Source organism: Mobula hypostoma, chromosome 11 (genome assembly GCF_963921235.1).
Source record: "Mobula hypostoma chromosome 11, sMobHyp1.1, whole genome shotgun sequence".
Lineage (NCBI taxonomy): Eukaryota > Metazoa > Chordata > Chondrichthyes > Myliobatiformes > Myliobatidae > Mobula > Mobula hypostoma.
In genome coordinates this window covers 110,687,643-110,714,653 of record NC_086107.1, presented here as the reverse complement: position 1 = coordinate 110,714,653, position 27,011 = coordinate 110,687,643, and the positions used below count along the sequence as shown (strand labels likewise).

General features: G+C 44.9%; 1 protein-coding gene across 1 annotated transcript in view; it reads right to left on the bottom strand.

Moving 5' to 3' along the window:
- The window catches only part of LOC134354104 (glutamate receptor ionotropic, NMDA 2B-like), a 614,023-nt gene that overhangs the window by 414,648 nt on the left and 172,364 nt on the right, over positions 1 to 27,011 (bottom strand). Inside the window, exon 3 of the mRNA XM_063062883.1 lies at positions 21,452 to 21,619. The gene's annotated coding sequence lies outside the window, so the exon portion shown is untranslated. The remainder of the gene's footprint in view (positions 1 to 21,451; positions 21,620 to 27,011) is intronic.

Genomic DNA, 27,011 nt, shown 5'->3' with positions numbered 1-27,011 from the left:
AATATTTATTGCTTATGTATTTATTATTACTCTTTACTTCTTTATGTATTTGCAAGGTTTGCCTTCTTTTGAAGACTGGTTGTCCGTCCCGTTGGTGTGGTCTTTCATTGATTCTATTATGGGTATTGGATTTATTGAGTATGCCTGCAAGAAAATGAATCTCAGGGTCATATGTGGTGACATTTATGTACTTTGACAATAAACTTACTCTGAACTTTGAACTTTGGGAGACACTGGATATGGAAGGCACTCTACCCCTAAGAACACTGGTGAACCAGATATAGGTTTAGCCGTAACCAGTAGTTCTGTGGTCACCGTTACTGAGATTATCTCTTTTACTAGTTCAATATTTGTACTTTAATGTAATTTCCCCTCATGCACTTGCGAGGAATTCAAGCTCTTATTTCTGGATCAATAGTCCTGTAATGTTACAATATAACTCTACCTTTTGCTGTCACTGGTGTGCATTAAAATGCTCACATGAAGCAACTGAGGCTAAATAATTCTTTAAAATAACTACGCTACATTGTACCTGGTGTAATGATACGCCAATAATCCTCCATCTGGATGTTAAGAAGTCCCCAAGGTTCAGTATGTCTCACTAGGTTTCGTTTCCGTCAGCACTCCCTTTAAAGCTACCAAGGCCTCGTTTTTTTAAATATGTCAAAGTCCTGGAAAAGGACCTGGTGTTTCCCCGGTGTATATGACACATACACTCTTCTTGGGCTTTCAGCAGGGTCCAGGTGGCAACTTTAACTGATGTTTTAAGGACAAACTCTGCCATCTTTATCAGGGATGATGTCTGGGCATGTCTGGTCTGGTGGTAAATATACTCAACTCCTGTCTTCCATCCACCTGATTGGTTAGTTCTCAACCAGGAGAGCAGAAATCTGATTGGTTGAGGACTAACCAATCAGGCGGATGGAAGGCTGAAGTTGAGTACATATACCACTGGACTAGACATGTCTAGGTATCATCCCTGATGAAGACGGCAGAGTTTGTCATCGAAACATCAGTTAAGAGCAACACCTGGACCCGGCTGAAAGCCCCAAGAAGAGTTTATATATCAAAGTCTTATTTCTCATGCTCATTTTAAACTAAACCCCTTACACTATTGTGTAATACGTAAATAACAGCAAATTAAACTTGATGTATTAATAGGAGCAATATTAAATGGTATGGAAAATCTGCCATCTAAATCCCAAAGGTTCAAGACCAACTTTGCAAGGTATTATTTATTTATTGAGATAGAGCATAGAGTAGGCCGCTCAACGAAACGCCCGATTTAACCCTAGCCTAATCGTGAGCCAACCTACAATGACCAATTAACCTACCAACCAGTACATCTTTTGGACTGTGGGAGGAAACCGGAGCACCCAGAGGAAACCCACATGGTCACGAGGAAAAGTGGCCTGAATCGCTGGTACCATAAAGCGTTGTGCTAACCACCACGCTACCATGCTGCCCATATCTAAGAAAGGACAATGCTGGCATTGAGAGGACTAGAATATAAAAGCAAGGATGCAATGCTGAGGAGGTATAAGGCATTGGGCCGACCTCACTTGGAGCACTCTGAGCAGTTTTGGACCTCTGTTGGCATTGGAGAGGGTCCAGAGGTGGGTCATGAGGTTGATCCCAGAAATGAAAGGGTATGAGGAGTGTTTGATGGCTCTGGCCTGTACTCACTGGAGTTTAGAGAACTGGGGGTGGGGGATCTCACTGAAACCTATTGAATATTGAAAGATCTAGATAGCGTGGACATAGAGAGGATGTGGGGGAGTCTAGGACCAATCCATTGGCTATACAGTATTTAATGGGCAGGACAATTGGTTCTTGATTAGTCAAAGTTTATGAGGAGAAGGCAGGAAGATGAAGTTGAGAGAGAACATAAATCAGCCATGATGGAATGGTGGAACAGACTTAATGGGCTGAATGGCTAAGTTCTTCTCCTGTATCTGATGGTCTTATACCATCTTTGTCAGTCTCTCCCAGATCAAAGAGGACAATCCACTGAAGATCTGTGGATTCTGAGGTCGGAGGTGCCAATAGGTAGGCATATAGGTCATTTGTGCACCCCTTCCACTGTTAACATGTGGCCATCTTAAATGCTTCATCCACACTTTCAGCAGCCATAAGCCACTCACCCCCTGGAATCAGCAGAGATGTTACAATTCTTCCAAGGAGGCATTCAGCCCATCCTCCAATCAGCTGCCCAGCATAATCCTCGCAGATTTGATTTGACCCGAATGAAGCACTTAACTACATATTTCGCTGTACGTGTGACAAATAAAGGTAATCTTTTCAAATTCATATATGCTCTCGCAACAACTAATCCTGCTGTCCAAACCCTTCTGACCTCGATCCCTGATGCTGAAGTCCAATGCTAACCCTTCGACCACTGTCTGACCCAGAACCCTGATCCCTCTACACATGTCTGATGCTGTTTATCAGTCCCCAGAGTTTCTGTTTTCCTGTCCAAACAAGCCTTCTCTGCTCCCCCCAGTTATTCCACACCTGCTCCCCACTCCATGATCAACAGCCTAAAGGAGTTCAAGTGCAAGTTTAATTATCATTCAATACAGCCAAACAAAACTGTGTTCCTCTGGTGCCAAGGTGCAAAACACGTTACCAACAGCACACAGCACAAAAAACACATAAGGTTATTTCGGAAAAACATACATTCACAAAATAAAAAAGGTAATATAGCCCAAGCCCCTGAATGACAGTGTCCACTGAGCAAACACTGGAGGGCAGCACTAAGTATCTGCAGGGAATAATTCCTTCCAGAAGCTGCACAACAGTGGAAGAAATTTCTTCATTTTTCAGAGGATGTTTGTCCTACACAGTATTTACCACAGATGTGATACAATATTGTAGTAGAATGCTTCACAAAGTTCAAAGTTCAAATTAAATATATTATCAAAGTACAGTATATGTCACCACGTACAACCCTGAGATTCATTTTCTTGCGGGCATTCACAGTAAGTACAAGAAACACAATAGAATCAATGAAAGACCACACCCAACAGGACAGACAAACAGCGATGTGCAAAGACAACAAACAGTGCAAATACAAAAAGGGAAAAAATAATAATAATTATTATTATTATTATTATTAATTAAGCAAAAAAACAAGAACATGAGATGACAGGTCCTTGAAAGTGAGTCCATAGGTGGTGGGAGTGGTTCAGTGATGGGGCAAGTGAAGTTGTCCTCTCTAGTCCTAGAACCCGATGGTTGAGGAGTAGGATCTGTCTGTGTGTGTCAGATAGGGTGGGAAAGGAGCTTGTTTCACTGTTGTTGCTTTATTTTGCTGCTGTTGCAGTTTGTGTTGTTCTGCCGAGCATCATGGCCACACGATGGTGGGGCTGGCATGTGTGGGGACACTGGCGGGCTGCCCCCAGCACGTCTTGGGGGTGTTGGTTGCTGAGGCAAACGACACATTTCACTGCACGTTAACATATGCATGCACTAACTAAATCTGAATGGGAATTGGAACGACTTTAACAATGCTGTTGCTTCACGGCCTGAATACACAGTACAATATGAACCTTAAATTTACCATCTCATGCTGCTTCAAAAGACATACCACACTTCAAAAGGCATTGCTCCACACAGACTTAAATTACTCTGTGAGAACTCACTTCTGATAGAAGCTAGGGATTTTACATTTAGACTATAAGACAAAGGAGCAGAATCAGGCCATTCAGCCCATCGAGTCTGTTCTGCCATTCCATCATTCCTAATTTATTATCCCTCTCGACCCCATTCTCCTGCCCTCTCCAATGATTTAGCCACGGATCGAGGTGTAACAGTATATCCAACAAACATCAGGCAATTCATAAGCTTCCAAGATGGGATTGAAGTGTTTCTTTAACACTTCCCATTCTCCCTGATGCCAATACAATGTTATCTCACATACATTGCTCTCTTGCATTTATAATGAAGTTAGATTCATTGTCTGGCAGGAAGCAATGGAAGTAACAGGATGAATTTTCTCTCTCTCTCTCTCTCAAACACACACAAACACACACACACACACACACTCCACGCACACACTCACATCCCACACACATACACACACTCACACCCCACACAGACACAAACACACTCACACCACACACACATACACACACTCACACCACACACAGAGACACACTCACACCCCACTCACACCCCACACACATACACACACACTCACACCACACACAGAGACACACACACACTCACACCCCACACACATACACACACACTCAAACCCCACACACATACACACACACACTCACACCACACACAGCCACACACACACTCACACCACACACACATACACACACACCACACACACACTCACACACTCACACTCACACCACACACACACACTCACACCACACACTCACTCACACACTCACACTCACACCACACACACATACACACACACACACACCACACACACACTCACACCACACACACACACTCACACCACACACTCACTCACACACTCACACTCACACCACACACACACTCACACCCCCCCACACACACACATACACACACACACATACATACACTCACACCACACACACTCACACCCCACACTCACACCACACACACACACACACACACACACCAATGAGGGCAGTCCAAACGATACTGTAACATTGAGAATCTGCACCGTTCATCTCTAATCCTATATTTGTAGGTAAAAGACAACAAACTGTGAACAATTCTTTCCAGCTAAGATGACTATTCAATTTTAATCATAATTTATCAATTGTAAGAAATAAACGTTATCCATCACAATAAGAGATTTTTAAAAAGGTGCGTGTCCCACTAAAGATAATCAGAAAGCCGTACGCCAGTGATCACTCTCTGCAGTCCTGACAGCGGCATAACATATGCCTTCATTACAGAGTTCCTCCTTCCTGACATGTTCAGAATGAGAAAGAGCGTTGATGGATTGGTGACAACACACTGCTTTAGCAGTGTTTAATGCAGCTCCATTTGCCTCAGTGACACCCCTGTGCCTTTCCGTCAGAAGTCTGAAGTAATCTTGAACCACGAATTAATGCCATAGGAATAAGATGCCCGTCTCAAAACAGTAATGTTGCTTGAACATCAATGGAGAGGATTCGGAATCGGGTTTAATATCACTGATGATTTTTTTTAATTATAAATGATAAAAAGAAATATATCTTAAAAATTAAGTTGAGTAGTGCAGAAAGAGAGCAAAGCCACTGAGGTAGTGTTTGTGGGTTTATGGTCCATTCATAAATATGATGGCGGAGGGGAAGAAGCTGTTCTTGAAACGTTGAGTGTGTGTCTTCAGGCTCCTAGACCTCCCTCTGATGGTAGTAATGAGAAAGGGGTGATGGGGGTCCTCAACGATGGATGCCAACTTTTTGAGACATCGCCTTTTGAAGATGTCCTCGGTGGAGGGGAGGCTGGTGCCCATGATGGAGCAGAATGAGTTTCCAACTTTCTGTAGCTTTTGCAATCCTGTGCTGCGGCCCCTCAATACCAGACGGTGATGCAGCCAGTTAGAATTGGGATACAGCGCAGAATAGATCCTTCCAGCCCTTCGAGCCACGCCATGCAGCAATTTAACCCTACCCTAATCACGGGACAATTTACAATGATAAGTTAACCGACCAACTGGTAGGTCTTTGGACTGTGGGAGGAAACCAGAGCACCTGGAGGAAACCCACGCGGTCACGGAGAGAACGTTGAAACCGCTCACAGGCAGCGACGGGAATTGAGCTGTGTTGGCTGGAGTCAAGGATTTATGCTTTGGCTCTTGGTAGGGTCACCCATGCCAAACAGGTCAAAGGGTAGAGGCCAGACTAAGAGTGGTCCACCGGTCATCCAGCTTCGGAGGTTCAGCCCTGACTGGTCAAATGAAAAACACTGTTACAGAAACAGTAATGAAGAATCCTACATCTGAGTGTGTGACGGTTTTCCTGAGTCTCCACCTGGGACTTGCATGACTGACAGTAGTGAAAACCGAGGGGAAGCTACTGACACGATGAAGGAAGCCCTGAACACCCCCAGAGATGGAGGACCTTCATTGCTGCCCTAAACACCAGCGGTGTAATGGACAGTAAGTAAGTCAGTCAGTCACCTTATGTACAGACACTCCTGTGCCTAGCATCATTGTATGGACATACAACCATTCTATGTGAATAATGTATTAATATTTATTGTGTTTTATTATTATTATTATTGAGTTCTTAATCTTTTGTGTCTTTTTTGTGGTTTTGTTCCCCTTTACACTTGTGTACAGGAAATTACATTAAGCAATCTTTAATCTTGAATCTTGAATTGAAGGATGCAAACTTGTTCAATCGTCCAGACCTCAGGGTATCAGCAAATGCTTGGCTACCATGCGCAATATATTTCTATTCCATCAGAAATATCCCCTAGACTATGTCCGTCTGTACACTTGGATTCTTTTCGGTTCCGGCGTCCTCTGTAAGCAAGTTTGTTCGCTCTTTCCCATGTGTGTGCGTGTTTTATCTCCAGCTACTCCAGTTCCCTCCCACAGTCCAAAGACATATCGGTTAGTAGGTTAGTTGGTCACCGTAAGTGATCCCATGATTAGGCTGGGGTTAAATCAGTGGGTTGCTGGGCAGCACGGCTCGAAATGCCAGAAGGTCCTGTTCTGTGCTTTAACTCCAAATAAAATAAAATGGAGGTTTGTAAGACAAAATGGTGTCAGTTTGGAATGTGGTAATGGCCTGTTTAAAATAAAATAAAATGGAGGTTTGAAAGTCAAAATGGTGTCAGTTTGGAATGTGGTAATAGCCTGTTTACCTACTTATTGACCAATATTGTTGCTTTATTTTGAACATGCACCATTAAGATTAGATACCGGTGAACAATGTTTACCCCCGCTCCTGCTGGCTCGATCTCTAAGTTGCGTGTGTCTAGGCTGAAAGTTGCGAGAGATAAAAGGGGCCTTGAAGGATATAAAAGGGGCAAGTTTCTTCACACAACTAGTGCTCGTGTCAAGAGTTGGAGATAGCATCAAGGACACTGATAGAAAGAGAGAGAGTGGAGGAAGGAGAGAGAAAGAGAAAGGGGGGAGAGAGAAAGAGGTGGAAGAGGGAGGGGAGAGAGTGAGGAGAGAGAAGGATGGAGAGAGGGCAGAGAGAAAGAGGGGAGAAAGAGAGAGAGTGGGGGGAAGAGAGAGAGAAGACAGGAGAGAGGGGAAGAGAGGAGGTGAAGAGAGAGTGAGGGGAAGAGAGAGACTGGGGAATGGAGAGAGGGGGGAAAGTGAGAGAAGGGGGAAAGTGGGGGAGAGAGAGGGTGAGATAAAGGGAGGGAAAGAAAAGAGAGAGGGGAGGGGGAAGAGAGGGGGAAAGAGAGAGGGGAGAGAGGGAGGGAGGGAGGGAGAGGGGAAGAAAGAGAGAGAGAGAGGAGTGGAGGGGGGAAGAGAGAGGGAGAGAGAAAGCAAGAGAGAGAAAAAGCTGCGTGAGAGGTAGTGGGATCTGCGGTTCCCTCCAGCATGGCACAGATTAGCTCATTAAATGGATGTTAAGTACTATTTTGTTTTCTGTATTATTACCTCAGCAAATTATTTGTATTTCTCCCTGTATTATGTGCATTATATAACTCTAATAAAGTGAATTCTTGTGGCCTTCAACATGTGTACCATGTCTCCTTTGTTTGCGAATACTTCATCCTGCTGGATCAGAAAAGAACACACAGCAAATTTTAAAATAATTTTTGTTACACGGCCAGTTTAGGAGGCTGAGATGAGACTCTGTGGAAGGTATTCAAGGAGGAAATTCAGATGGATAATACAAGGGAGTATAAATCTAATATCATTTGAGGAAATCTTAGGGAGAATGCCAGAAGTGAGTTCTTCACGCAGAGGTTCATAGAACGCACTGCCAGGGTTTGGTCGAGCCAGACACATTAGGGGCATTTAACAAACTCTTAGATAGGCACAGAGATGACAGAAAAATGGAGGGCTATGGAGGAGGGAAGGGTTAGATTGATCTTACAGTCGTTTGAGTGGTCAACACTGTTATGTTTGTAACTCTAGAAACTAATTAAAAAAACATGAGATCTGGAATTTGTAACTATTTCGTTTTTCTTCTTTTAGTGAGACATGGTGGCGTACTGATATGTGCCATTCACGTATTTCTTACATATAACCTGTTGTGTACTTAATATTTGTTATATTTGAGTAATTCTGCATATATACATATAGTGGTTGATTGAACATTCCAGTTCTTTTGAATATTTAATTACGGGTCATATATAAAAATGCTTTAAATGCTTATGTCATCACGCCACCTCGTGATACAGGTGTGCCTCGCTTAAAGTGAACTTCAACATGCCACGTTTCGGACTCCCCTGAGTTTCTCTGAATTAGTTTAATGCTCTGAGGTTGTAAAACATAAAGTAACCCATAATGGGCACGTGGCCAAGTGGTTAAGGCATTGGACTAGCGACCTGAAGTTCGTGAGTTCGAGCCCCAGCCGAGGCAGCGTGTTGTGTCCTTGAGCAAGGCACTTAATCACACATTGCTCTGCGACGACACTGGTGCCAAACTGTATGGGTCCTGATGCCCTTCCCTTGGACAACATCGGTGTCGTGGAGAGGGGAGACTCGCAGCATGGGCAACTGCTGGTCTTCCATACAACCGCGCCCTGGAGAGTGAAGACTTTCCAGGCGCAGATCCACGGTCTCGCAAGACTAGCGGATGCCTAAAATAACCCATAATGAATTATGTAAACAAAGAATGCTTAATCAAATAATGCAACTACTATATAGACATCTACAGCACAGTAAATTTTAAATTGTTCCATTCAGGATTTAATCGCAGTGGACAATTTCTTACTCTTGTGGGACAACGCCTTTCCTGACAAGTGAGGTCACTCTGCCTAGTAGGTGGGACTTGTGGCTGTGAAACAATCTCAGGTTCTGGGGCCTCCTCCCTGGTGGTTGTAGGAGTTGACTCTGGGACTGCAGGAAGTGGTTCTGACAGCTCTGGACTCCTTTCTTCTCCAACAATTAACTCTGATCTCCTCAACTGATCAATGTGTTGTCTCCAGATGACATCAGATGCAATCTCCACTGTGTAGGAAAGTGGTCCAGTTCCGTCCTTAATCTTTCATTAAACCCACTTTTGATCACCTCTGTAGTCTCTCGCCAGGACTGCTTGTCCAGGAGTGAAACATCGAACCTCCTTGTTTGAGGAGTTTTCAATTTGTCTCAGCTGCTTGATCCTGCACACACCTCCTGAGACAGGGTATGAGGAGATCCAAGCGCGAGCACAGGGGACGACCCAGGAACAGCATAGCTGGTGACTTGTTGGATGTGGAGTGTGCTGCACTGCGGTATGCAAGGAGGATATACTTTATACTTTATACTTTATTATCGCCAAAAATTGATACTAGAACGTACAATCATTGTAGCGATATTTGATTCTGCGCTTCACACTCCCTGGATAACAAATATTACATATTATAAATATTAAAAATAGTAAAAATTAGTAAATATTAAAAATTTAAATTATAAATCATAAATAGAAAATAGAAAAATGGGAAGTAAGGTAGTGCAAAAAAACCGAGAGGCAGGTCAGATATTTGGAGGGTACGGCCCAGATCCAGGTCAGGATCCATTCAGCAGTCTTATCACAGTTGGAAAGAAGCTGTTCCTAAGTCTGGCTGTACGAGTCTTCAAGCTCCTGAGCCTTCTCCCGGAGGGAAGAGGGACGAAGACTGTGTTGGCTGGGTGGGTCGTGTCCTTGATTATCCTGGCAGCACTGCTCCGACAGCGTGGGGTGTAAAGTGAGTCCACGGACAGAAGATTGGTTTGTGTGATGTACTGGGCTGTGTTCACAATCTTCTGCAGCCTCTTCTGGTCTTGGACAGGACAACTTCCATACCAGGTTGTGATGCACCCTAGAAGAATGCTTTCTACGGTGCACCTATAAAAATTAGTGAGGGTTTTAGGGGACAGGCCAAATTTCTTTAGTTTTCTCAGGAAGTAAAGGCGCTTCTTGGTGAGCTTCTGATTCAGTGTCAGCGCAGTGTGTTCTGCTAACATTACTCACAGTGCGTTCTTGAGAGTCTGGACAAACCTATCCGCCAAGCCATTTGTAGCTGGGTGATACAATGCAGATGTAATACATCTAATTACATTTATTTTCAGGACTGACTGAAATGTTCCACAACAAACGGTGGTCCATTGTCACTGACTAAGTGCTCTGGAACACCAGTCCTTGAGAAGAGGCTTCTCAGGACATCAACAGTGTGCGAGGCTGTCGTGGAGGCTATTGGGAACACTTCAGGCCACTTTGTAGCTGCATCCATGACTACCAAGAAATTTGAGGACATGAATGGTCCAGCAAAATCCAAACAAATCCTCTGCCGGGCAATGCAGGCCATTTCCAGGGCTAGAGGGATACTGCTCTTGGCATCTTCTGGACGTGCTGACATCCCAAACAGTGCATGGCAAGCTGCTCGATCTGCTGATCTATCCCAGGCCACCAGGCAAAGCTCCAAGCCAATATTTTCTTTTTGGCCATGCCTAGATAACCAGCATGAAGCTCCACCAATACTTTAGCTTGGATGGTACAAGGACACTCAATCCACAATATAGGGCAACCCCTGTCAAGGGCAAATTCACCCCGGCATTGGTAAAATGGGGGAAATGGAATTTCTGCTGCACGTTCCAGCCATTTTGGGTTGCCAAGTAGACCTGAGACAGTGTGGGGCCTTTTCCTAGTTTCCCTTTGGATCATCTCTGCCATAACAGGAAGATTTTTTATTTTTGATTTGCCTTAAGGAGAACACATCGAGAGGAGTGTCCTCTTTCGTGAATTTTTCAGGTATTTCCTTTTCCAAGGGTAAAAGGGACAATCTATCAGCACTTCCAGGATTAGTTCTCCTCTTGAATGTGAACTTGTAATTGTGTCCTCCTAGGAACAGGGCCCAGCTCTGCACTTGTGCTACTGCTCTTCGTGGAGCACACTTCTGTGGACTGAAAATGGACACCAGTGGCTGATGATCAGTGAAGAGAGTAAACTCTCTCCCACACAAGTTTGAAGGTCTCCCTATGAATCTGTGTGCAATTTTTCTCTGCAGCAGTAAGGGAATGTGATGCCAAGGCTCCGGGACGTTCACTTCCATCGCACATAACTTGTGACGGAACTGCACCTATACCAAAAGGTGAAGCATCACAGGCAAGTTTCACTGGATGATGTGGATCATGATGTGTGCGCACAGTGTCTGACCTCACCATTTCATTTGTCTTTCAGGAAGCCACCTCACACTGCTTTGTCCATTGCCATTTCCTCCCCATATGTAGTAATGAGTTCAAGGGTTGGAGCACAGCAGCCAGGTTTGGCAGGAACCTGTTATAGCAATTGACAAGTTCTAAAGGGACTCCAACTTTGACACGTCCTTTGGTCTCGGCGTATCCACCACTGCTCAAATTTTCTCAGCACACTTGCGTAATCCTTGTACACCAATAGTGTGACCACAGTAAGTGATGCTTGGTTTAAAGAATCACACTCGCCATGTTATGATCTGAGCCCATAATCCTCTAATCTTTTTAACACTGTCTTGGGATTTTGGAGATGTTCCTTGTCATCCTCGCTGGCAATAATGATGTCATCTGGGTAACACTGAGTGCCTGGTCAGCCTTGCAGTACCTGGTCCATAGCTTTTTGCCAGAGTGCAGGTGCAGATGCTACTCCAAAAATAAGCCTACTATAGCAATATACTGAGTGTTTATGGTGAGAAACACTTTGGACTCATCTTCCATCTCCATCTGTAGGTAGGCCTCAGCTAAGTCCACTTTGCTGAAATGTTTCCCTCCAGAAAGGTTTGCAGAGATATTCCATTGTCCATGGACTCCCCTCAACTTTGGAAGGAATTCATTCAGCTATGTGATCTAGCTCACTGGCTACTTTATCATGGACAGTATAAGGAACCGGATGGGCTTTGTAAAATGTGGGTGAGGCATTTTCATTTAACACTATTTTACCCTTGATATGATTGAGTTTTCCAATGCCATCCTTGAACACTGCTGTAGCATCATCCAGTACCTTCTTAATTCACTTTCAGTTCACTCTATTGCAGGGAATGCGGTATGCAAATGGTGGATGGATCTCCAAGCAAGTTGTAGTTGTGTCAGCTAATCATAGCCCCGTAATGCTGATCCTTCAGTTTTTACCAGATACAAGCCCAGTATGGCTTGTTGGTTGTTATATTTCACTGTTACGAATGTTATTCCCACAAGAGTCATCTTTTCTTTGGTATAAGTTCTTAGTTGAACACCTGCAGGCTTCAGTTTAGCATCTTTGAAATGCCTTATTATTTCTTTTTGTGGAATGACTGAAACTGCCAAGCCAGAGTCCAATTCCATTTTAATTAATTTTCCATTCACTTCTGGTGTAAGCCATATTATTAATCTCTTGTTAGTTTTCACGTTGTAAATCTCAAGACTACTCAGTCTTGTGTCACTCTCATCATTATCAGACTTCTCATCAACAGCATGCAGATTAGTGCTCCTTTTGCAACTGCAATATGACTTTTCATCTTTTTCCCTTCACTGTGCAGTCCATTTATTATGCTCTTTGCATGTGACCTAAACTGTTGCATTTTATGCAAGTTTTGCGATTAAATCTGCATGGTCTGGTATAGTGAGCCCCTCCCACAATGGTAACACAAGTTGTTCGACCAGGCAAGTTTTTGTTTAGACATTGCAGGTTTGTTCATGCTCACTTTCATTCCTGGCTGCTGTTTCCATTGATACAGCAATTTCAACTGCTCTTTTAAATGTGAGTTAGGAGATGTTTCTGAATGTTTTCTTGTAAGATGCCCCACACTAAATGATCTCCTAGTGTATCATTATGCCTATCACTGACCTGACAATGTTCATACAATTTCTTCTATTCAGCCATGTAAGCTGAAATGAACTCCCCTCCACTTATGAAACCTAAAGCGTTCTGCAACCAACAATGGTTTCAGTTCTAAATGTCCCTGCATTCCTTGCACAATATTAGCAAAGCTCATTTCAGCTGGTTTAGTTGGAGCAGGTAAACTTATAAGCAAACTCTATGCTTTTCCACCCATTACACTCAGCAACACCAGTACTTGTGTTTCATCAGCTTTTTTTTTTGCTTCAACATACTGCTCAATGCACATAATCTAGTTATCTGCTGTGCAATCGAACGCATCAATCTTTCCAATGTAACCAGCCATTTCTGCTTTTTTAATTAAGTATTATTATCACCTGGCACTCACTGTTTATAAACTCTGTATGCTGCTTGTTAACTTTGTCTATTTTCTGCCTTTTTTTTTTAACTTGGATGCCTCTCTTCCCTTCTGAAGAAAAACGTGCTCCACTTCAACAGGTAGGTAGTCATCTCGGGTTTGTTTTAAGACTTACTCATGGCCACTGTTATGTTTTGTAACTCCAGAAACTAAGCAAAAGAAAAACAGGGGAGCCGGGATTCATATCTACTTAGTTTTGCTTCTTTCAGTGAGGTGCTCACACATGACGTGGTGATGTAATGAAGTGTGTTACTCACATACTTCTTACGTACCGCCCATACTGAATTATATAAACAGACAAAGAATGCTTAATGAAACAATATATTAATAGTACTGAAATATGGAATATACTGCAGGCACAACATCATGGTCTGAAGGACCCGCACAAAAAGACTTTAGCAGATGCAGAAGATGCTGGAAATCCAGAGCAACACACAAAATGCTGGAGGAACTCAGCAGGTCAGACAGCATCTATGAAGAGGAATAAACTTTCGATGTTTCAGGATGAGACCCTTCATCAGGACCTGTAGAAGGATAGTACTGTGCAGTAATGGCTGGTCTATTCTAACTATCTAATCGAGGAGGTTTGAAGGATTCGGACAATTATTCAGGAAGTTAAGAGGAAGGGATATGCTCCTAAATGCTTGGATTCAAGGAAATTTCAGCGGGATAGAGCAATAAAAAATATGATTGACATCAAGAGCACAATTAGAGATAAGTTGAAATCATGGAATTGCCAAACAGCTACAGCCCAGAGGCAGGCCTCTTGGCCCAATGAGTCAGTACTGGATCAGTGTCAAAATAACCCAGCCAGTCCCATCCTGATGTGAAAATACCAAACTCCTGTGTATTTCATTCTTTATACCTCCCATGCCTGTCCTAGCATTCGAAGTCAGCTCCAGCGGACCGGGCGGAGATGTGAGGGGCAAGTTTTTCACACAGAGAGTGGTGGGTGCCTGGATTACGCTGCATGGGGTGATGGTAGAGGCAGAAACATTGGAGATGTTTAAAGAACCTTTAGATAGGCGCATGAATGTGAGGAAAATTGAAAAATATGGACACTGTGCAGACAGAAGAGATCAGTTTAGTTATACATTTGATGGCTAATTTTATTCGTTCATCACAACATTGTGTGCCAAAGTGCCTGTCCCTGTGCTGTACTGTTCTAAGTTCTATGCTCTGTTTTCATTAAATCCACATCCTCTCTAAAACATTCACATTTTCCCAAAAGTATGCTGGCCTGGACTGGACATAATTGTCCAGCTGAGCTTGAACTAGTGCAGGACAAAGAAGCAGCAGGAAAAGACATCATTGCCATTGCTACCAACCCCAGCAAATGACCTCTTCCAAAAGCTTTCTTCTGGAAAACATTATAGGACTATTACAACAAAAAACTTCACACCAACTTAAAAGTCCTTCTCCCAAGCAGTTAATCTGATTAACCATTCTAGTTAGCCACCCGCCCCACCCAGTCCCTCTATCTATTACATCAGTCACTGCTCTGTAAACACTTTACACCACTTTTTATAATGTTATTTACATTGTAAATACACACTGGTATTTATTCCATATCTATACTTTAAACTCTAACTTTATTTTTATCTAATTCTTTATCATTGTTGAATGTTGTTTTGTGTCGCATGGTCTGCATGGATCAACACACCACAACAAAACCCTACTACATGTGCATAACTGTACAAACGACTTAGGCACATATATATCGCTAAAACCTTTGCACAGTACTGTATTTGTCAACACGGGGCGGAGAATGAGTTTGTAAATCTGCTGGGAGCAAAGGATGTTGGGAATGGTGGGCACTTGGGAGGGAGGTGGGACAGGTTGCAGAGAAGGGGAGGCAGGGTGTGGTGTGGGTGCAGACACACCCAGCCCTGAGACACCAGACAAGGTGTTTTGGTTCCCAACAATTGGTTTATTGATCATTACAGAATGTCATCCCACTCCCTCCCCTCTCTCTTCCCCTTTTCCCAACCATGATTCCCCTCTCCCTGCCCCCTTCCCACTCTCAGACCACAACAGAGACCCATATCAGAATCAGGTTTATCATCGCTCACGTATCTCATGAAATTTGTTTTTGCTTTTGTGGCAGCAGTACAATGCAGTGCATAAAATTACTGCAGTGCTGTGCAAAAGTCTTAGGGACCCTAGCTAAACTTATATGTGTGTATATATGTTTGAGGATCTCCTGTACCTAACAAAGTGGCCATTGAGTGTTCTAATAAGGAAAGCACTTGCCCTAGAACTTTCCCACCAGTCTCATTCTCATTCATTGTCTCCTGTCGGAAAGCTGATTTTTTACCAAGTTTGCTTCTGCCATTGTATTTCATGGGCTCCACTCCCAATGATCAGCAGTTCATCAAATAACTTTTGAAAGTGCATATATACCACACTTGGAGTATTGTGAACAGTTTTGGGCCTTTATCTAAGAAATTATGTACTGGCATCAGAGAGGATCCAGAGAAGGTTCACAGGAATGATCCCAGGAATGAAAGGGTTAACATTTGAGGAACGTTGAAGGCTCTGGGCCTGTACTCTCTGGAGTTTAGAAGGTTGGCGGGGTGGGATCTCATTGAAACCTATTCAATATTGAAAGGGCTATGTAGAGTGGACGTGGAGAGGACATTTCCTATCATGAATCCTGATAAAGGGCCTTGGCCCGAAACATCAAATGTTCACTCTTTACCGTAGATGCTGCCTGATCTGCTGAGTTCCTCCAGCATTTTGTGTGTGTTGCTTTGGATTTCCAGCATCAGCAGATTTTCTCATGTTTGTGAAGGGGAAAATGGTTAGGTGAAGTCAAGAAAATTCCCTAAGATGTTATATAACTTCATTAAGGAAATGAGAAACTTCTATAGATGCAAGTGTAGGATATCCTGACTGGTTGGACCATAGCTTGGTATGGAAACACCAATGCCCAGGAATGGAAAAGCCTGCAGAAAGTGGTGGATACAACCCAGTTCATCATAGGAAAAGCCCTCCCACCTACTGAGCACATCTCCAAAGAGTCTGCCACAAGAAAGTAGCATCCATCATTAAGGGCTCCCACCATCCAGGACATGCTCTCTTCTCATTACTACCATTGGGAAGGAGGTACAGGAGCCTTAGGTCCCACACCACCAGGTTCAGGAACAGTTATTACCCTACAGGCTCCTGAACCAGTGTGGATAACTTCACTCACCACAACACTGGACTGATTCCACAACCCGCAGACTCACTTTCAAGGACTCTACAACTCACGTTCTCGGTTTGATTTATTTTTCATTTGCACAGTTTGTCTTCTTGAGCACAATGGTTGTTTGTCAGCCTTTTTTTGTGGAATGAGAGGGAAGATCGGGAGCTCCGGTTGGCTACTTGCTTGTAGGGTTGTTCGCTGAGCCTGGAGGTTAGGTTGCCGACGTTCCGTCACCAGTCGAGGTGACATCATCTGTGCACAATTGAGTTTTTTTATTTCTGCTGAGGGCTCATGTTCATATTGGTCTAACTCATTGTTCTGACTGGTTGGCTGTCACGCTGGCCGCTAGTCTCTGCTGGGTTCCGGCCAAGTGGGTGTCTGAGTGATCACCGTTGGCCATGGCCCTGGTCATCAGTCCTTGTGAGCATTGGTCCTTGGGCGTCCATGACTCAACCCTCAGCTCCGATCCTGCAGATGCAGAGATTTGTAAATTGGGTCCAGTTCAATATGCTTGTTAATAGAATCTTCCGTTGAGAACCAAGCTTCTAAGAATTCTCTTGATTTCTCGTTTTGTGCTTCTGTCAAGATTTTTGTAGCTTCCCAGATGAATTTGTGTCCTTCTTGGTCTTCATGTATTGAGATAAGTGACAGAGGATCATGTCAGCTTTCAGCTAGTTGATGTTTACGTAGCCTCATAGATAGTTTCTGCCCATCTGTCCTACATCATGTTTGGGGCAGTCTCCACATTGGATTAGATATATTACGTTTGTTCTCTCCATGTGGGCTGTTGGATTTTTGGGTCTTGAGACGAGCGTTCTGATGGTTGTGCTGGTTTTCTGTGCTACCGTCATTCCACGTGGTTAAGAACGGTCTTGCGGTCACTTCAGATGCGGAATCAGGGTCTGGGGTGAGCCACGGACACCCAAGGAACCAACACCACAACAACCGGAGATAAGGGCCAGCGGAGATCCGTCGGCTATCCAGATGGCTGGGGCCCAGCGGAAACTAGCGGCCAGCGCCGCAGCCAACCAATCAGAATGAGTTGAACCATTATAAACACGAGCACTCTCGATTGCAGACTGATGATGTCACCTCATCTGGTAATGAAACGTTTGCGACCTAACCTCCAGTCTTGTCGAACAGCCTTACAAAGAAACAGTCTTTGTTTAGGTATCGTTTTTCATAAATCTATTCTATTTCTATAATTTCCTGTAAATGCCGGCAAGAAAATGAATCTTAAAATAGTTGACATCTACGAACTTCGATGATAACTTTATTTTGACTTTTTGACCTTTGCATTAAACTAAGTCTGGGACTGGGAGAGACGTACAAACTTCTGGGAGAACACTTTGCATTGTCTTCATGGGAAATGGAGATGACTGAGGCATCATCAGTGAGAAGTAATGAGTGGTATTAACATAGAGAGAAAGGATTTATTGAAGGTTTCAGCATTTCTAGAAATGGCTAAAACACCAGGCTGAAATGAAATGTACCCCAGGATCTCAAAGGAAACAAGTGAGGAACTAGCGCAGACTCAGATATCGTTTCCCTGTGCTCTTTGGCCTCAGGCCTAGTGCTAAAGGCCTCAAAAGCTGCCGATTGCTTAATAAGGGAGAGGAGGGCAGATGGACTCACTGCAGGCCAGATAGCCTGACACCAGGTGCAGGAAAATTATTGGAAAAAGCCCTGAAGGATGGCATTAATCATCATTTATAGGGACACAGGTTAATCTAATAAAGACAGCGGGGTTTTGCTAAATGAAGGCAATCTCTCTCTTTCTGAAGAATTGACAAGGAGTTACATTGGGCACCACAGCAGCAGTTAGCGCGATGCTGTTACAGCTCGGGGCATCGAAGTTTGGAGTTCAATCCTGACATCATCTGTGCATCCTCCTTGTGCAATGCATGGGTTTTCACCGGTTTATACGGCTTCCTTCCACAGCCCAAAGATATACCAGTCAGTAGGTTAATTGGTCCTTGTAAACTGTCCTGAGATTAGTTAGGGTTAAATCAAGGTTGCTGGGGGTTGTTGGCGGCACGTCTCGAAGGCCCAAAAGGGCCTATTCCACATTGTTTCAAAGTTTCAAAAAGTTTCAAAAGTACATTTAATGTCAGAGAAATATATTCAACAAAATGCTTTTATTGGATCCTGAAATGCTTTTTCTTCGCAACCATCCACGAAAACAGAGGAGTGCCCCAAAAATAAATGACAGTTAAATGTTAGAACCCCAAAGTCTCCCCCCCATTCCCCTCCCTCCCACGCGTAAGCAGCAGCAAGCAATGATCCCCCCTCCCCCCACCGGCAAAAAAAAGTATCGGCACCCGCCACCGAGCACTCAAGCGCGAGCAAAGCAACAGCAAAGACACAGACTTGCAGTACTCCAAAGACTATGTGCTCACCCGGTATTCGACATACCACAGGCTCTCTCTCTCTCTCTCTAATAAGGGAGAAAGAGGTGTCTCCATTTCAGTGTATCACTAAATAAATAGAAGAAACTTTGAAGCAACGTTGATGAATTTTAGAAGGTTGTTGACAAAAGGTGTTTTTCACAAATTTCCTGCAGGTAAGCAGGACAGGTGGGCAAGATGGGGAAGAAGGCATGTCTTTATTGGCTAAGGTGCATGGAGGATAAGGACCAGAAGACCATGACTGGAGCATTGTAACGCTTCTGAAGATGCAGAGGAGAGGGTACAAAGGAATTGTGAGCAAGGCTAGTGACGATTTTTATGCTGCATCAGATCTGGAGTAACAATTATTTCATTCTCCCTTGCACTTGTGTATGGGAAATGACGTTAAGCAACCTTGAACCTGATGAGGTGGTCTGTCAAGACACAGGGCTATCTCTTTTGGAACTGAGTTGGCCGTAAGACTGTGAAACCTAGGAGCAGAATTAGGCCGTTCGGCTTATCGAGTGTGAAATAGTAAACAGTGAGTGAGGGATCTGTAAATAGATCCCAATCCTAAGTATAAACATCATAGGAGGAGGTGATGGGAGAGGTAACTGCGGTGTGCAAAATTATGGCGGGGTGACCAGGAGGGAACTGTTTCCATTAGCAAAGTGGAAATAGCCAATAACAAATTGCTGGAGGAACTCAGTGCGCCAGGCAGCATCTGTGCAAGGAGACGGGCTGTCGACGTCTCGAGTTGAGACATGGTCTCGATTTGTGGAAGAAGATGGGCCGTCGACGTTTTGAGTTGAGACATGATCTCGATTTGTGGAAGAAGATGGGCAGTCAACATTTTGAGTTGAGACATGGTCTCAATTTGTGGAAGAAGATGGGCTGTCGACATTTTGAGTTGAGACATGATCTCGATTTGTGGAAGAAGATGGGCTGTCGACGTTTTGAGTTGAGACATGATCTCGATTTGTGGAAGAAGATGGACAGTCAACGTTTTGAGTTGAGACATGGTCTCGATTTGTGGAAGGAGATGGGCTGTCGATGTCTCGAGTTGAGACATGGTCTCGATTTGTAGAAAGAGATGGGCATTCGACATTTCAGGTCAAGACACTGTCTCGATCTGTGGAAGAAAATGGACAGTTGATGTTTTGGATCAAGATACGGTCTCGATCTGTGAAAGGAAGTAGGCAGTTGACATTTTGGATCGGGACAAGGTAGAAGAATTGGATGGAGATTAAGAAGGTGGGAGCCTGGAGCTCCTGCCTGAAAGGGGGTTGGAGAGAACGCTTTCCCCACATTTGAACAGGCCTCTGCATGAATGACTAAAGACTAAAGATTAGTTCCATTTATCACATGTATGTATATCGAAACCCACAGTGAAGTGTGGCGTTTGCGTCAAATCAGCGAGCATAGTGCTGGGGCCAGCGGGTAAGCATCGTCATGTTCCGGCCCCAACGCAGCACGGCCACAACTCACTAACTCTAATCCATACAACACACATCAAAGTTGCTGGTGAACGCAGCAGGCCAAGCAGCATCTATAGGAAGAGGTGCAGTCGACGTTTCAGGCCGAGACCCTTCGTTAGTCCTGACGAAGGGTCTCGGCCTGAAACGTCGACTGCGCCTCTTCCTATAGATGCTGCTTGGCCTGCTGCGTTCACCAGCAACTTTGATGTGTGTTGCTTGAATTTCCAGCATCTGCAGAATTCCTGTTGTTAACTCTAATCCATACGTCTTTTAGAGTGTGGGAGGAACCCCACGCACAGGGAGAATGTATAAACTCCTTACAGGACAGTGACAGGAATTGACCTCCGAGCTTCGAATCGCTGGCGCTGCAAAGCAATAACTATGCTATCGTGCCATCCGTGAAATGCACCTGCCGGGGGTGGAAGTGGAGGAACATACGTTAGGGGGCTTTAGGGAGATTAGGGCTGTGTGGGAAGGAAGGGTTAGATTGATCTCTGAGTTGGTTAAGGGGTCAGCACAAATTGTGGGCCAAAGGGCCTGTACTGTGCTGTGCTGTTCTATTTTCTATAGGGAGGGATTAGATTGATCCTTGAGTAGGTTATGAGATCGGCACATCATCGTGTACTGGGCTGTAGTGTTCTGTGTTTGGTAGGGAAGGATTAGATTGAACTTGGAGTAAGTTAAAAGGTTAGCACAACACTAGGGGCCGAATGGCCTGTACTGTTCTATGTTCCAAAGGGAAGGGTTAGATTGATCTTGGAGCAGGTAAAAAGGTCAGCACAACATTGTGGGTGAAGGGCCTGTATTGTGCTGTAATGTTCTGTGGTTGATAGGGATGGGTTAGGCTGATCTAGGAGTAAACTAAAAGGTCAGCACAACACTGCGGGCCAAATGGCCTGTACTGTTCTATGTTCTATGTTTCAGACCAACATTCAGCAGGATAACTGAAGGTCATTGTCCACGGCGTCTCATTTTGCAAAGTACTGCTTTCCCGAGAGCCACTTTCAGGACTAAACTGGCCACCATCACCTCAGAGTGATTCCCCCAAAGCAGTCACAAGCGTTACTTTCCTGTTTCCTGCAATCAAAGAGCAAAACTTACAGCGAGTTGCGAAGCAGGGTCGTGGAATTGGTCGAAGCATAGACGTTTCTCTGCAGTACGGGGAGTACTGGAACTGGGTTGCACCGTCGGAAGTACCGTTCTCAGGGACGAGATGTCAGTCCAAGGCTCTGTCCCTCCCCTCAGCCGCGTGTAGAGGATCCCATGGCACTATGTGGAAGAAGAGCAGGGAGGGTGGACATTATCGCATCATCGTTCATGGGAGCTCACTGCGCCCAACCGTCTCGCTCCGCGCCGTGCTTAAGCGATGCTGCGGAGGCAAACGCCCGTCCTTTGCCTTCGTCACATCGCTCGAGCCTTTATCTCTACTAATTAGCTGGTGCAGAAACCTCCTTACCTGCAGTGACACCATTCTCTCCCAGAAACTGAGCCCCTCCCATGCAACGTGACTCACATTTTGTGTACCTGTGCGTAACCCAGAATCCTAACAATAGAGTCCCTTGGTACTTGGACCAGACGTTGGTGCCTTGCTAAGACACTCTACTTCAATTTCTCCAGACTGTGCAGGAAGAATCAGTAAGAGCTATAAAGTTGATTAATTACCCGTCCAGCAAGTGTTCATAACCTCAGTTACGTTCAAGTTCTCTCCTTTCAACAGTACTTACCATCACGTCATGTTAAAATAACTAACGGATTATACGATCAGTAGCCGCTTTATTCTGTACCTCCTGTACCTAATGAAATGGCCACTGAGTGTATGTTCATGGTCTTCTGCTGCTGTGGCCCATCCACTTCAAGGTTTGACGTGTTGTGCGTTCAGAGATGCTCTTCTACACACCACTATTGTGTAGTTGTTTGAGTTACTGTCGCCTTCCTGTCAGCTTGAACCAGTCTGGCCATTCTCCTCTGACCTCTCTCATCAACAAGGCGTTTTCACCCACAGAACTGCAGCTCATTTTCTATTTTTGTTTTGTGTGGTGTGAGAGGTTCGAGGAGAATGGCCAGACTGGTTCAGGATGGCAGATACGCGACAGTAACTCAAATGACCACGCGTTACAACAGTGGTGTGTATTAGACCATCTCCGAACGCACAACATGTCAAACCTTGAAGTGGAAAGGCTGCGGCAGCAGAAGGCCATGAACATACACCCAGTGGCCACTTTATTAGGGGCAGGAGGTCCTTAATAAAGCAGCCACTGAGCACACACGTGATAAATCTGAAGCTGCTGACATCAGCAACCACACTCGGAATTAATCTGACTCGAGGTTGTTGGCCTGTATTCAACTACGTTCACCGTTTATTCCTCTCCATAGATGCTGCCTGACCAGCTGAGACCTCTGGCATTTTGTGTGCGGTGCTCTGGATTTCCAGCATCTGCGAAACCTCTAATGTTTACAGAACGGAGAAGAGTACAGCACAGGAACAGGCCATTTGGCCCACAATGTTGTACTGACCCAGCTAAAAAGCAAATCAAAAACACTCAAACACTAATCCCTCCTAGCTACCCAATGTCCATATCCCTCCATCTTCCTCACATCCATGTTTCTATCCAAACATCTCTTAAAAGCCTCTAATGTATTTGCCTCTACCACCGTACCAGGCAGCACATTCCAGGCATCCACTACTCTCTGAGTAAAATACTTACCCCTCGCATCCCCCTTGAACCTACCCCCTCTCACCTTTATCGTATGTCCTCTGGTATTAGACATTTCACCCCTGGGAAACAGATACTCTCTGTCCATTCTGTCTATGCCTCTCATAATCTTGTAAACCTCTCTCCCCTCAGCCTCCGACGCTCCAGAGAAAATAACCCAAGTTTATCGAGCCTCCCATGACAGTACATGCCCTCTAAACCAGGCAGCATCCTGGTGAACCTCCTCTGCACCCTCTCCAAAGCCTCAACATCCCTCCTAAAATGAGGCGACCAGAACTGCATGCAATACTTGAGATGTGGCCTTAAAACAGTTTTATAAAGTTTCAACATAAGCATGGATTTGCCACCAACGCCCACATTACAAATAAGTTCCTGTATCTGAAAGAGTGGCTGATTCAGAGGTCCAGCTCTCTCTCTCTCTCTCTCTCTGAAACAATGTAAGGTTTTCACATGGAGCTTCTCAAGACGGCACAGATCATGGTCTGGTTGGTTTTCCCAGAATGAGTCAAAGAACCGCTGGTTGTTGACATATCAAAGGAAACATTTCTTTTATTAACCTCATTTCAGTTTTTACTTGAACATTCTCAGAATTGGAGTTTAAAAGAAAACGTTCAAAAGAACCCTTACAACAGGAATTCTGCAGATGCTGGAAATTCAAGCAACACACATAAAAGTTGCTGGTGAACGCAGCAGGCCAGGCAGCATCTCTAGGAAGAGGTGCAGTCGACGTTTCAGGCCGAGAACCTTCGTCAGGACTAACTGAAGGAAGAGTGAGTAAGGGATTTGAAAGTTGAAGGGGGAGGGGGAGATCCAAAATGATAGGAGAAGACAGGAGGGGGAGGGATGGAGCTAAGAGCTGGACAGGTGATTGGCAAAAGGGATCTGATGGCACGAACATCGACTTCTCTAACTTCCGCTGATGCCCCACCTCCCCCTCGTACCCCATCTGTTACTTATTTTTATGCACACATTCTTTCTCTCACTCTCCTTTTTCTCCCTCTGTCCCTCTGAATATACCCCTTGCCCATCCTCTGGGTCCCCCCCCTTGTCTTTCTTCCCAGACCTCCTGTCCCATGATCCTCTCGTATCCCTTTTGCCAGTCACCTGTCCAGCTCTTGGCTCCATCCCTCCCCCTCCTGTCTTCTCCTATCACTTTGGATCTCCCCCTCCCCCTCCAACTTTCAAATCTCTTACTCACTCTTTCTTCAGTTAGTCCTGACGAAGGGTCTCGGCCTGAAACGTCGACTGCACCTCTTCCTAGAGATGCTGCCTGGCCTGCTGCGTTCACCAGCAACTTTGATGTGTGTTAAAAGAACCCTTATTTCCAAGACTTCACAGCAGACAAATTATTGGGAAAAAAAATCGGCAACAGGCTACTGTGCCTCGGGGCACAGCTCCAGTGACTGTGATTTGAGACACCGGTGTCAACACAGCACAAGACACTTCTGAGGAGGCTTGCTTTAGGACTTAATACTACAGTGACACCAGCTCCTAGGAGAACACACTTCCATTCCAACCTCCCAAATCAACCACGGCACTTTTTGAGAGAGGAGATGTGAAGTGTGAAGGAAATGATCCATCCCTCGTGCGGGCTGGAGTCTATTTAAAAATGCCTGGTCTTAAGGGATACAAGTACCTTGGACTCAGTACTTGACAGATTCCTTTCATTTGTGCCAGCCTTGAATTTGCTTACTGTTTTTAGGTCTGAGGCGGTGAGCATTGTTATTCAGCCAAGGCAAATGAATCACTATGAAGGTGCTCAGAACTAGCGGCGGAACACAGACCAAAACTGCCACAAGACAAACGGGTGGCCAGGTAATGGCTTCATTGGGGGTGTCAGCCAGAAACATTAACTGTTTATTCCTCTCCATAGATGCTGCCTGACCTGCTGAGTTCTTCCAGCATTTTGTGTGTGTTGCTATTGTAAATACAATGTGCTTTGGATACCGAGTACAGAATTATGCGCAGTAATTCAGACGGAATATCGGCAGGCTCTACGTAGTCACAGTAAGATGTTTACTTCTGTATATCTGTGTCCATTACACCCAACCATTCTAAACTACTTTCAATCTCACACAATTTTTAAAAAAAGGATGTTGTATCGCTTTTTCCTTCTGCCAAGGTGGATAGCAAAACATTTTCCCACATTATGTTTCAGCTGCCAAGTCCCATTCATGAAGAGCACAAGACAAAGGAACAGAGAACTAAGCCATTCAGCTCAGCTAGTCTGCTCCTCCATTCTATCAAGGCTGATTCATTTTCCCTCTCAATCCCATCCTCCCGTAACCTTGACGCCCTGACTAATCAAGAACCTATCACACTCTGCTTTAAATACACCAACGACTTGGCCTCCTCGGCTGTCCGTGGCGATGAATTCCACAGCTCTACCACCCTCTGGCTAAAGAAATTCCTCCTCATCTCGTCCCGCTATTCTGAGGCTGTGCCCTCCGGCCCTAGATTCCCCCACTATAGAAAATATTCTCCCCACATCCACTCTGTCAAGGCCTTTCAATATTCCACAGGTCAATATGCCCTTGAGACTTGATGCTTGACGAAGTGACAGAACTCAGTGGACCATTGACCCATCTCTGAAGATCTATCCTGGGTCTGAAGGAGGAGTAGGTCTCGTGCCACGGGCTTGCCTGTTGCAGCTATACAGGAGGGGAGGCTTCAGGTACTGCAGGTCTACCCTGAGAGCGAGCTACTTGTTGGTGGAGGAGCTGGAGGAGATGGAATTGGTGCGGACTGTGTGACTGCCTGCTACAGGAAGGCATCGGAGTCAGTGCGTGAAGGCGGCGTGCGGTCTGACAGAGAGTGATTAGATTAGATTAGATTATGAGGACACGCAGTCCTCCTTTATTGTCATTTAGAAATGCATGCATTAAGAAATGATACAATGTTCCTCCAGAATGATATCACAGAAACACAAGACAAACCAAGACTGAAAAACTGACAAAAACCACATAATTATAACATATAGTTACAACAGTGCAAAGCAATACTGTAATTTGATAAAGAACAGACCATGGGCACGGTAAAAAACAGTCTCAAAGTCCCGATAGCCCCAACATCTCACGCAGACGGTAGAAGGAAGAAAAACTCTCCCTGCCATGAACCTCCAGTGCCGCAAACTTGCTGATGCAGCACCCTGGAAACATCCGACCACAGTCCGACCCTGAGTCCGTCCGAAAACTTCGAGCCTAGGGCCAGCCCTCCGACACCGAGCACCGAGCACCATCCCTGCCGAGCGCTTCGACCCCGACAACGGGCAATAGGCAAAGCCGAGGATTTGGGGCCTTCCCCTCCGGAGATTCTCGATCGCACAGTAGCAGCGGCAGCGAAGTGGGCATTTCAGAAGTTCCTCCAGATGCTCCTCCGTGCTTCTCACGTCTGTCTGCATCAAGTCAGGATTGTGCACAGTACCTACTTACAAATATGATATCATTTCAGAGCGGCCGGGCGCGCTGCGTCGCACCACCATCTTCTCCTCCTCCTTTTGAGTGATGCTTCCCTTGCGATTGCAAGGTGCTGTTACCTGTGCTGAATCACTAAATAAATAATATGCATGGTTCGGCAGAGGGTGTGGGCACACACATACCCCTGATCCAGCCGGGGGCTTGTAGGCCCGTCTACAGACTGAGGAAAGTCATAGTAGTCATAGTCATAGTCATACTTTATTGATCCAGGGGAAAATTGGTTTTCGTTACAGTTGCACCATAAATAATTAAATAGTAATAAAACCATAAATAGTTAAATAGTAATATGTAAATTATGCCAGGAAATAAGTCCAGGACCAGCCTATTGGCTCAGGGTGTCTGACCCTCCAAGGGAGGAGTTGTAAAGTTTGATGGCCACAGGCAGGAATGACTTCCTATGACGCTCTGTGCTGCATCTCGGTGGAATGAGTCTCTGGCTGAATGTACTCCTGTGCCCAACCAGTCCATTAT